The sequence below is a fragment of the Podarcis filfolensis genome, assembly GCF_964270895.1.
Source record: "Podarcis filfolensis genome assembly, chromosome: 12".
In the NCBI taxonomy this organism is placed as follows: Eukaryota; Metazoa; Chordata; class Lepidosauria; order Squamata; family Lacertidae; genus Podarcis; species Podarcis filfolensis.
Genome location: NC_139614.1, coordinates 12,273,092 through 12,285,522, shown reverse-complemented (window position 1 = coordinate 12,285,522; position 12,431 = coordinate 12,273,092). Strand labels below are relative to the sequence as shown.

General features: G+C 41.9%; 1 protein-coding gene across 4 annotated transcripts in view; it reads left to right on the top strand.

Annotated features, from left to right (window-relative positions):
* TMEM108 (transmembrane protein 108) overlaps nucleotides 1-12,431 on the top strand; it is a 184,573-nt gene that overhangs the window by 130,524 nt on the left and 41,618 nt on the right. Inside the window, exons 1-2 of one of the 4 annotated variants that reach the window (XM_083578130.1) lie at nucleotides 11,369-11,426; nucleotides 11,887-11,932. The exons of 2 other annotated variants lie outside the window; for them this stretch is intronic. The gene's annotated coding sequence lies outside the window, so the exon portion shown is untranslated. Of the gene's footprint in view, nucleotides 1-11,329; nucleotides 11,427-11,886; nucleotides 11,933-12,431 lie in introns of those variants that run through there. One more of the 4 variants, XM_083578131.1, reaches the window with a different exon arrangement.

The window sequence follows — 12,431 nt, the reverse complement described above, 5'->3', positions numbered from 1 at the left end:
TGCTCACTGTACTGGCTCTACTCTATTTCGCTCTCTTTTGCCTCTCGCCCTCAAAGTAATGGTTTGAGAGAGGTTTTAGCCTGAGGAGGAGAGCCATACTCAGCCCAAGCCATCAGCCCCACCATAGCCCTTGCAGCTTTCTCCCCTTCCCGCTACCACCACCAGGCTTCCCAAACTCCCTTGGGGCAGGAGGTAGGAGAAAACAGTGGTAGCAAAGGTAGTGGTGGCAAGAATTCTCTAAAGCAGGATTGGGGGATCTATGGTTCTTCAGACCTTCTTGGTCAGGCAGGGTGGGAGTTGTGAACCATTTGCCATGCTGCTCATGGATTAATGGCAATTGGTGTGCAGCTACATCTAGAGGGCCAGGGTTTCCCTAGCCCTGCTCCAAAGGATACCCATTTGTCCTAGGTATGTTCCTCTAGAACCTTGTTTGTTTGTTTTATAGCCTGTCCTTCATTGCTATCAATACCACTGTGGGATATATAACACAGGGATGTAAGAAGGCAACGTTTTCTGTTCTGCCCTGTATTCATCACAAGCAGCGCTGTTTCCATTCCACTGTTGTTCATCTTCTGCCAAAAGCTACGTTGTTTGTTTCATTATCCACTTTGTCAAAATCACATAACTTCTGTAATTAATTACAGTACATATATATTGCCCAAATTACATTATTTTGCCCCATTCATTTCATTGCAAAGTGGGGCAGGGGGAAATAGCACTTGGAAGCTAACAGCAGCAGCAACTACTCAGTCGTATTCACTAGATTGTTTTCCATTCCAGACATGGAATTAATGAGCTTTGGCAATTTCTGCTCCCATTTTGGTGGAATTCTCCAACATCTCTAGTACAAGATAAATAATTTAATAAAATAAATTATTTAAACTAAAAATAAGAATTCTTAAAACACCAGCAAACACAAATAATCACAGCTAAACAGTTGGGATGATTAAACAAGTTTTAATATTCCCTGTAATTTATTGGGGCCATGCTCTGTTTTTATCGTGGAAGTTTGGTTTTTTGTTACTTTACAAATAAAGTTAAAGATGATAATTGGCATATCTTTAGGATTGATAAAACGTGATAATCAGTTCTACCCCTATTTAACAATACACAGATATGTTTTGATTAGTGCCACTTGAGAATTTTAAAGTCTGCTTCTCCTGTATTGGTAGAAGCTAATTATAACTTAAGGCACAGTAGCTTTAATTAAATTGTCAGCACAGTGACAGTGGCATTCGGAAGATAATTGCACGGTCATTTCTTTTTAATGATGTCCATGTTTCATAATTGGGGTAATTTTGAATTTATGAGGATTACAGGAACCATATGCCATTTCTTGCACATTTCTGTTTGAGAGGGGGAGGAAACACTAGAAAACAAGATATATTGTGTGCCAATGACCAGTGAACCTTTCCTGTTGAATCCCCATTTTACAACTCCTTTAAATGATGTGCTCAAGTGTGAAAGTACATAACCTTGCTAATTGTGAAAAACAAAGATTTCTTGCTTCTTGAACCATTACAAGCATTTGTAGTTCTTTGGGGTCCCTACATTGCAAGGATGGAGAACCTGTGACCCTCGGGATGTCATTGGACTACAGCTCATCTCCCTGACCAATCGCCATGCTGGCTGGAGCTGATGGGAGTCTAACCATATATGTAGGGCATCAGATTGAGGGATGTTGTTGCAAACCACTGTTTAATGTACCAATATAAGAACATATGAATACCAATTCTGAATCAGGCCAAAGACATACCTAATCTTGCATTCCGTTCTCACAGTGGCCACACAGGTGTTGATTGGAAGCCCACAAGTGGGTCTTGAGTGCAACCATATTCTCCCTTCTTGGGCTAGTACTAAAGACTTTGACAGCAACCCGGCCAAAGTTAGCTGCTGATTTAAATGGGAGAGAATGGTGCACTGAAAACAATGGGACTTGAAAATGTGACGAGGCTATTTTAGTGATCTGCGTGAAACATTTTTGCCCTGTCAAATGTTAGGGATGATCTCGCCTCCCATTCTGCCTACATTTCTGCCACTTCAGAGTTTCCATACACTTTCAGCAACTGCAGATTGTTCAATAATAGAGTATCACCCTACTTTTAATCTCTCATTATTTATATTGATAGCTGAATGAGAAGACGGGGGCTGCCAGCTGTACACTGCAGGCTGACGCAATCTGTCGTATTCCCTGTAGCCCACACCTTGCAAAATGAAGGATGGACTTGCTCTGTTCAACCACAACCTCATCCTTCACCATATAATAACAATGCCATTTGTTCCGCACGCTGTCAGGAGGGCGAACACACCTGGTCTCATCTGCTATCACATTTTAATTGTGTCCATTTCAAATCTGAAGGACTGCTGGTCTCAGCCCCTGAATCATTCAATTATAGTCCTTTAAGAACTAGTGTTGTATAGTGAACATCAGTTATGAACATCCCCTATTCAGATCTCACTTCAGTCATTAATTCAGCAGGTGGCCTTAGGGCTTAACTTTCAGTAGAAACTGGTCAGCTTCCCTCCCACCCCCACCCCCCATTCAAAACCCATGAAATGACTGGAGTTGGGATATAGATATATTTGAATGGGTTATGCTTTTAAAAACAGGGCAACATCCATATCACTGTGAAGCAGGGGAAGCCATTGTGGAGCCCTCTAGATGTTGCTGGATTGCAGTGTCCATCTCTGATCCATGGTCATGCTAGAAAGGGCTAATGGGAGTTGCAGACAAGCCACATCCATTGGGCACCAGCTTGGCTTTCCCTGTTCCAAAGGGTTTACAGTATTTTTATATTCAGGTACTGAATTCTTTTCATTCACTGGCTGAACAATGGAGAGAAATGAAAGTGACTGGCTCCAATTCTCTAACTAGGCAGAGAGCCCAACTAGACAAAGAAAAAGCATTTTCTCTTATTATGACCTAACAAGCATAGGAGTAATTTCTGCGTTAGGAAGTCCAGCCTGTAGAGGCTTGGAAGAAAACAATGCTGAATACCTTTCAGAATCTGCTTTTGTTTCTCCTTTTGCATCCTGCATGTATTAAAATGCAGAGTGTGGTTGGGCTTTTGCTTGGTTTGTTTGCTTGCATTGTTTAGTCTTCACCAATTGCACTCTCGCCATTTTGATTTCTTGTAACACTCTGATGAATTGGGGTTATATATATATATATATATATATATATATATATATATATATTTCTTAATGGAAATTGTGGACAAAATGATTTCATAATTAAAATTATCAGAATTTATTATTATTTATTGAATTCCAAACCGCCCTATACCTGTGGGTCCGGGGCTATATTTATGCACACAAATGTATATTATATGTACACATATCTGTGTATATGTGCATGTTACCAGTAAGTATTCCTCTCTCAGTATATCTACACACAAATATAGGTGTTCTGTCTGTGCATGCAGACATGAGAGATTGCTCATGAAATAATCCAAATGAGCAAATAGGCCACATTACAACGCAAAGTTAGGTGTGCTTAGCTCAGTGGAAGAGCATCTGCATTGCATGCAGAAGGTCCCAGATTCACTCTCCAGCAGCTTCAGGTAGGGCTGGGAGGGACCCCTGCCTAAAACCCTGGAGATCTGCTGCCTGTCAGTGTACACAGTTTTGAGTTAGATGAGCCATTGGTCTGACTCAGTATAAAGTAGCTCCCTTTTTTCCTATGTTTAAATCCATCAGAATCAGAGGGCTTAAGCTTTCTTAACTCCGGCTGCATTCCTGTGCTTCCATGTATGCCCCACTGAAGCCAGTGATACGTACCTCCATGCAAACATGCACAGGATTCCATTTCCTTGTTGGATTATGGCCTTTGTGATTCACCTAGGCACACTCACATTGCCTTTAATTTCAGGGTTGGATGTAACATACATGCACAAATACTAGTCCAAGAGAGACATAATGAGCACTGCTGCATCAAGGGATGACTTCCACATATGAAAGGGTCGCTGCAGGTCAGACATCACAGGTGTGTGCTTCGGCCACCTCTCAGACACAGTACTTTTCACATCTGGCTAAAAAACTCATGGAAACAATGTCTGACTCAGCACAACCAAGCTTTCCTGATAGTGATTTGTATGAGGTGAGCACAAACAAAAAACACCTAACTGTACTCAACAGAGGCAGTTCACCTTGATGAGAAATCAAGGATTGAGGACCGAGTGATGTGTAGGCATGTGTATACACTGGCCCAAAGAGTCCACTGACAGCATCTGCTTTGTTTGTCTGTGTGTGCAAGCATGTGAGAAGAGAGAGAGAGACTGAGACTGTTCCTGAAATAACCCAGATGATCAAACAATTTGGCCACATCCCAACACAAATCTAAGTGTGCTTTGGGGGAGGGCTGTAGCTTCATGGTAGAGCATCTGCTTTGCACACAGAAGGTTTTGGGTTCAATCCTCATCATTTCCAAGAAGTGCTGAAAGAGAACCTTGTCTGAAATCCTGGATAACTAGTGCCAAACTGTGTAGAGCTGGATGGGCCAATGTTCTGACTTGCTATAAGACAGTTTCCTATGTTCCTTAATCATGTGAATTCTTGCCCACTTCAATTGTTTTACACACCATGTTAACAAGAGTGAAGCATTGAGTGAAGCATGGGTTGCAGTTATTGCAGACAGATCAGTTCCCTGAACTCATAATTAGGAAAATATCCCAGGCTTTGCAGTTTCAATCATGGAAGCAGAGTTTTTCAGAAAGAGGATCCATTTGTGGACCTCCCTGAAGAAATCCCATGTGCATTGAACGACGGCAGAGCTAATTTTCCAAGGCCCCTTAAAAGCCATCCAAAGTGCTGAGGCCCATCAGCCAATAATGCCTTAATTGGCCTTTTCACAAGCTTGAACATTCTGTAACTGCCAACTGAGATTTACTCCAGGAAAGATGTGACCTCTTCCCCTCCCAGCACATCATATGAAATGTTGAAGGATCTTATAAATTATCTCCAGTCAGAAACTGATTTGCTAATCAGTGTAAGGAAGAGGCAGCATCAGAGTCATCAGTGTATTCCCCCCCCCTTTTTTATATATATTTCAGGAAGCTGGGTTCTCTTTCTCAATTATGCTCAACGGTTTTACATATTCTTAGAGCCAATTTACGTATTTTTCTCAGGATGAGGTAGCAACGGTTTGGAACGGGTGGGACGTGAAGTATGTGTCATATGTTTGAACGCTCCTCCGTGTGAAAACGGCAAACCAAAAATCTGTAGTAGACTCATGAATCTGGAACTTTTCTCTTTGATTTGCTACTGCATGCAAGCATAATTTTTATATAATGTGGAGAAACTTTCAAAAATACAAGCACACACACACTTTTATAGTCTGAAGTGGAACTGGCCAAGAATTCTGCCACCTCAGGGCCAAGTAGGTGTGACATTGCAGATGCATGACTTTATCTCTCTTATCTTTCAAGGCCCGGCCCCCTGTTAAAAAATGCTGTGAGGGGATTTGGATTGGGACCATGGCATAGAGCAGAGGAGGCTTAACCTTGTGCATACATGTTTTCACCTCCTTAGCTAATGTAACAGATAAGAAGGGAGAAGTTTGTTTCAGTTCACATTTAAATATTAATCACTAATTCACACTTTCCAATGCAGTTCTCCAACCAAGTAATGGGTATAAAGCTGCATATGCTAGGATAAAGTGTGCGTAAAATGAATATATTGGTGAAAATTACATACAAAAATGCATTATATTGGTGAAATTGCATAGGAAAATGTATGTTTGGAAATCGTCACACTAAAATATGGATGAATTAGCACAAACTGACTTGTAAATGTGGAGAACCAAATTTAAGACTGGAAAAATGAGAAGCAGAGAAACCAAAATTGACAATTGATTTGCCCAGCCCTAACAGATGCCCAGGGGGCAGTGTGAAAAGGAGCTGCAGGAGCTCCTCCCCACACATACCTTGTGCTCATGACCCAATTCTCTTCCCCCCACCCCAATAGATGCTTTTAACAACAAACACATCATAGAAACATTCATAGGTCTCTGATGTACCGTATATAGTTTGGTCCTCAGTCTGCTCTGTTCTGCATAATATGTAAATTGGCTTTCTGGTGGGGTCAGTCAGTTTTCTTTATTTACAGAAAGATTTAGAAAGAATTACTCCAAGGAAATACTCATTTGTAGGTAGCATAAGGGATCTGTTTGAACCATTTTTAACAGCTCCTCTAGGTTTGAATTAAGGAAATTTGCTAAGCCAGCTTGAAGGAAAACAGCAAAGCACTAGTCTGTCAGTTTTTGAGCTGATAAAAGATAAACCTCTTTGCTATGATCTATTTATAATATATCCAGCAGAAGGTTCTTCACAATTTGATCTGTTAGAAAGTTGCCTTTATCCTCAGCGAATTATGAGATAAATGGAAAGAACACACTCTTTGTTAAGGGGGTTTTCAAATTACTTTTTATGTCAAGGCAAATGAATGGCCCAAGATTAAAAGTAATGGCGTGAATATGCATAGGAGTGAGAATTACTTCAAGAGAATATTAAAGGAGATCAGAACAACTGGGAATGAAAACATCCATGAAATCCAGCACTTCCCACCAGTGTCCTGACTTTCATTTAATGGAAATAATTGTACTAGCTGCTTCAATAGTACATACCCTAATTAAAGATGTAGACAAATTAAAAGGTCCATCACCTTTCATCTTTCCATTTAGAAACTGCATTATTTAAAGGCAGGAAGTGGAAGGCCCCAGAAAATGTCCAAGGTCTATAATTTGGGTGTTGACATACAGCCAAATTTCCATATACCTTCCTACAATTCGATTATTGTTTTGCTTGTTAGGGTATGAGGAGAGAAGGTTGTGCTGTGGTCAGAAACCGGGCAGGCCCTGCTATTGGGCAGAATGAGAAAGCAGCCCCAGACAGCTTATTTAGGGTGATAAGAAAGGGCAACAAATTGATTTCTATTCATTATTGCATTTTTACTCCATGGAAGGGGTGCTTGTGAGATGTTCTGGCTCAGGGGCCAAAATGACTTAGCTAGCCTTGGGTATTATGTACCTTGATTTGTGGAGCAGGAGCACCCTTTGCTTGTCCACCTCAGTCAGCAAAGTTTCTTGAGCCAGTCCTGATTGGCCTTATGTTAAATGGTGTACCATTTTCACACCTGTTAGAGGTTCTTGCCTTCGCCGGGTATTTCCATGTGTCTGGCTATAAATATGTGATCAAGTGGTGCAGGAACTCTTTGCTAGGCACTGGCATGAACCCTGGTTACCAGTGATTCTCACTGCTGATCAAAGGCACCCAAGAGTGTGATAGTCATGGTGGCTCAAGAACATCAGCTTTAAATTCTGTGCAATTGCTACACCAAGCCGTGACAGTCAATTTCATCACTGTACATGCACTTCATACATTTCCTAAAGAAGGGGATGCTACCAAAATGGGCCCAAATGCCAGTCCAGATGGTTTAGCAAATGGCAGATTTGAAACAGAATGTACATGGGGAGCAAGTTGTATAAACAGAAGTTAAATTTCTCCAAGAATAAGGAATCAACATTTTAAATGCCTTCAGTGGCAGTATGCTAATTTTAAACCTCAGCTAGCAGAAAGAACATTGGCTTCAGAAAAGATGAAAAATGCCAAGTTAAGTTAAAAGCAAAATCAAGTTTGGCTTCCAAGTGTTTAATGTACTATAAATCTGTATTTAAAAAAGGAGTGTTGGGGGGTGGGAGGAAATTAAATTAAACCCATCTTAGACATGATACACCTATAAGCTTTGCTTCTGAACTGGAAGTGAGACAGAGAAACATACTATCAAAAACAAAACAAAAACGCAGCACTTTTATTTTTGTTCTTTGTTGACCAGCCAAATTGCTTAGTCATAACTTGCTAACTCTTCCAAGTGTTAGCCAAGCTACGGATATGTTATGACTCTTGTTATGTTATGAATCATTCAGTTACTCTGCATGCACAAATGTGTGTGGAAACATAAAACATGAAAAAAAGGGAAAGAGCACGGAAGTTGCCAGACAGGGCTGGCTCAGATATCTCGGTTCTATATGTTGTAGTAAAAGAAAGATCAGGGAGAAGCTGAGCTATTTAGCACTATGCAAAAACTGCCCTCCAGTTTCAGCCATATATCCCCCAAGTTTGGATAGGGTAATTTATGGGGAGATACTTAGTGGGTGGCGCTGTGGGTTAAACCACAGAGCCTAGGACTTGCCGATCAGAAGGTCGGCGGTTCGAATCCTCATAGCGGGGTGAGCTCCCGTTGTTCGGTCCCTGCTCCTGCCAACCTAGCAGTTCGAAAGCATGTCAAAGTGCAAGTTGATAAATAGGTACCGCTCTGGTGGGAAGGTAAGCAGCGTTTCCATGCGCTGCTCTGGTTCGCTAGAAGCAGCTTAGTCATGCTGGCCACATGATCCAGAAGCTGTACGCCGGCTCCCTCAGCGAATAAAGCGAGATGAGCGCCGCAACCCCAGAGTCGGTCACAACTGGACCTAATGGTCAGGGGTCCCCTTTACCTTACTTAGTAACCAGGTCTTGTACTGGCAATGTGCTCTCTTAGCCCCCAACACCCTCCCCTGGCAACTGGTGTGTGTTATTTTTTGCTCTGTGTACCTTCTTGACTCCTTAGCTGTTCAGTCCCTTCAATATTCAAAAGAAACCTTATTTTCACACAGTTGCATCCCTTCTGCAAGATACCTTTCTTTGCACATCTATGCAAAGAACTGCCAAGGGGTCTCTCCCCCGCCCCACTTCTATCTCTCAGAGCTCTTGGGATGAACATAGACTGAAGTACAAATCCTTGTTTACCCATCCAGGTAAATGGGTGGCTCTGGGGAGCCAACATCTCTTTGCTTGTTTGTCCAATCTTCCTCGCACAGTTGCTATGAGGATAAAATGAGATATATTGTAACCTGCTCTGAACACCTGGGATAGATCAGGCGAAAGTCTGAACAAATAGCCGATTGGGATTGGCAACTACTCTCCCCGAACTATAGTCTGCTCTCTGAAAACATTGTCGTGTTCCACAGCTCTCCAATATATCATTGTCATTTATATGTATTTTCTCTTCCGTGCATAGAGTTCTAGACAGACCTTTAATTAGATGAGTTTGGAGTAATGCTGTTAACTAACCCACTGCACTGTGTCTGCTTTCCCCTTGAGTGCCTGGGGAAAGATTGTTGTTGTTTAGTCGTTTAGTCGTGTCCGACTCTTCGTGACCCCATGGACCAGAGCACACCAGGCACTTCTGTCTTCCACTGCCTCCCGCAGTTTGGTCAGACTCATGTTTGTAGCTTCGAAGACACTATCCAACCACCTCGTCCTCTGTCGTCCCCTTCTCCTTGTGCCCTCCATCTTTCCCAACATCAGGGTCTTTTCCAGGGAGTCTTCTCTTCTCATGAGGTGGCCAAAGTATTGGAGCCTCAGCTTCACGATCTGTCCTTCCAGTGAGCACTCAGGGCTGATTTCCTTAAGAATGGATAGGTTTGATCTTCTTGCAGTCCATGAGACTCTCAAGAGTCTCCTCCAGCACCATAATTCAAAAGCATCAATTCTTCGACGATCAGCCTTCTTTATGGTCCAGCTCTCACTTCCATACATCACTACTGGGAAAACCATAGCTTTTACTATACGGACCTTTGTTGGCAAGGTGATGTCTCTACTTTTTAAGATGCTGTCTAGGTTGGTCATTGCTTTCCTCCCAAGAAGCAGGCGTCTCTTAATTTTGTGGCTGCTGTCACCATCTGCAGTGATCATGGAGCCCAAGAAAGTAAAATCTTAGACTTTCCCATAAAAATTATCCAAAGTGTGTCCCAAATGCATTTTATCTGTTGTCACTCCAGCAATGTGTTGCATCACATTGATCCCTAAGAGACTTTCAGCACCAGAGGTGGGCATGGGGAAGATCAATTTGCTGCTCTTTAGACATCCTACTAGATGCACACTCCCTAAGTCCCCCACTGGAGTTGAGTAGCAGAGGAATTTGCAAATTCAAAACAACGTTGGTATTAAAAAACCAAAACAAAAAATTCTTATTTTAAAAAAATATCTGAAGGAGGCAAATATGCCTTCTTCATTAGGCATTAAATCACAGCCCACATATGTGCCTGAGAGCCTCATGCAGCCATTTTCCTTGCCTTAAAGGTGCCATCATCTTGGGCACCATGGCAGTGCCAAGGCTTTCTTTGGTGCCCCTGGGGTGAACCACAGTCCCCAGATCCCCAGCTTCCATTCAAAAACTATTTCTAGCAATTTTGGGAACTGGACATATGAGGCAAAATGTACAGACACAATTTTTCTCATTCTTTGGGGGAAATTGGCCTGCTCCATTCTTCCGGTGTTTTACCCTGGAATGCGCGAGAGAAGAAGAGATGTTTGTGTGATCTGTATGTGAGAGACAGGGAAGGGGGTTTGTATGAATTGTGTGGTCTGTTTGTGTCCTGAGGCCATGGACCATCATCATCATTTCATTGGCTGCATCTGGATATGAATGTCGTATAGGCAACAGTACCAGCATAGGCTTTGAGTGGTGGTATGTGCAGGAGGAGGCAGTGTGGAAAAGGCTGGCACCATAGACATGACCCTGCTCCATTCTTGAATGGTGTGAGGAGAAAGCAAGGTAGGCACATGGATGGAGCCAATCTGGTGTTTTCACCAGTGCTCCTGCACTACCCCAACCTTGCTGTATAGTTGTTGTATAGTTTTGTATCTTTTAATTGCATGGTTGTATGTTTTGCATAGTTTTGTATCTTTTTTCTTTTTGAATAGTAAGAAATAAACAACTATCTGACGTTTAGAAGACATCTGAAGGCAGCCCTGTTTAGGGAAGTTTTTAATGACTGATGTTTTAATGTAAATTTAATCTTTTGTTGGAAGCTGCCCAGATTGGCTGGGGAAACCCAGCCAGATGGGCGGGGTATAAATTATTATTATTATTATTATTATTATTATTATTATTATTATTATTATTATTTTATTTTATTTTATTGCTGCTGCCCTGCACCAACCCTGCATCATTGCAGTAAGTGATGGTGATGCCAGTGCCACGAGGCTAGATCCTACTGGGTATGTGGCCTAGTTTCCAAGGACACTGAGGGAGGGGTCTGCATTTTTCCACCCCTTCTTATATTTTCTCCTTCCCTCCCTCTCCAGGGTGAGCATGTACTGGATACAGCAGTCCTGCTACCAGCATTGCAGTGGCGTGTCTCCTGCCCTAGTGTAATTTGGGCATAGGGTTGCTCTGTCCCAGTAGTGTAAACCTTCCCATTAACTCTTATTTATTAGAGATGAAATGAGATGTGGTTCTCTTAGCATCTGTGTTTCATTCCACTCCCATTATCTTTAGAAGACCCACTCCTTGGCCTTCTGAATTCCGGAATTGTTTTGCTTCTTAGCTCCACTCAGGTGTGCAGGGGGGAACCAAGCAAGGGAAAGAGCACCAACTCAGCTGTAAAGGTCAGGTTGTTTTTCAAAGTTCAGCATCACAGCACACATTCCTCTTGTCTTTTTTTCCGCTGAGTGAAAAAGTGGTGCCAAAAAAAATAAAATAAAAGCGAGCCTAAAACGCTCTCGAAAGGCATGACCAATCTGCAATGTGCGCTGGTCTCATAGAAAAGGCTCCAACATGGCCACAGAGGAATTTGTATTTAATGGGAGACTGGGAGGGAGGTGGGTGGGTGGGTTCTGAGTTAAACATAGCAAGTAATTTCCCCCTAAAGGTCATCCCGGTTTAGATGTTAAGAGAGCTCGTGATGCGAATTTTTTTAATTGGAATAGAAATAGAAATGATTTCTAATCAAACATTTATTATTGTTGCTGCATTTTAAATCATAGCATACGCACATTTATGCTGTACAATTAGGAAAACAACCAGCAATATTAGAAATTAATACTGAAAATATCAATGTAAATTCAGAAACAGCAAGGGCCTTGAAGTTGCCCACCATGCAGAAAGAAGACAAGTAAGTTTTTTTCCACAGTTATAAGATGTATTGTGTTTGAAGTCTTGTGTAAATGAAAGTAATTATTTAAAAACGTGCCTCTGCACACAAAAATTAACATATGTGATTTCTATGCAAACCTTATTTTTTGGCAATGCATAATTTGTGGGCTTTGGGAGAAGGTGCAGATTTTCAAAATGGCCAAGTGGGAAGGCGAAATACAGTGGTACCTCGGGTTACATACACTTCAGATTACATACGCTTCAGGTTACAGACACCACTAACCCAGAAATAGTACCTCGGGTTAAGAGCTTTGCTTCAGGATGAGAACAGAAATCATGCTCCGGCGGCAGCAGGAGGCCCCATTAGCTAAAGTGGTGCTTCAGGTTAAGAACAGTTTCAGGTTAAGAACGGACCTCCAGAACAAATTAAGTACTTAACCCGGGGTACCACTGTATAGCATTCGTTTCTTGGAAACTAATGCAAAAGTACACATACAAAATAGCCAGCCACCCACAAA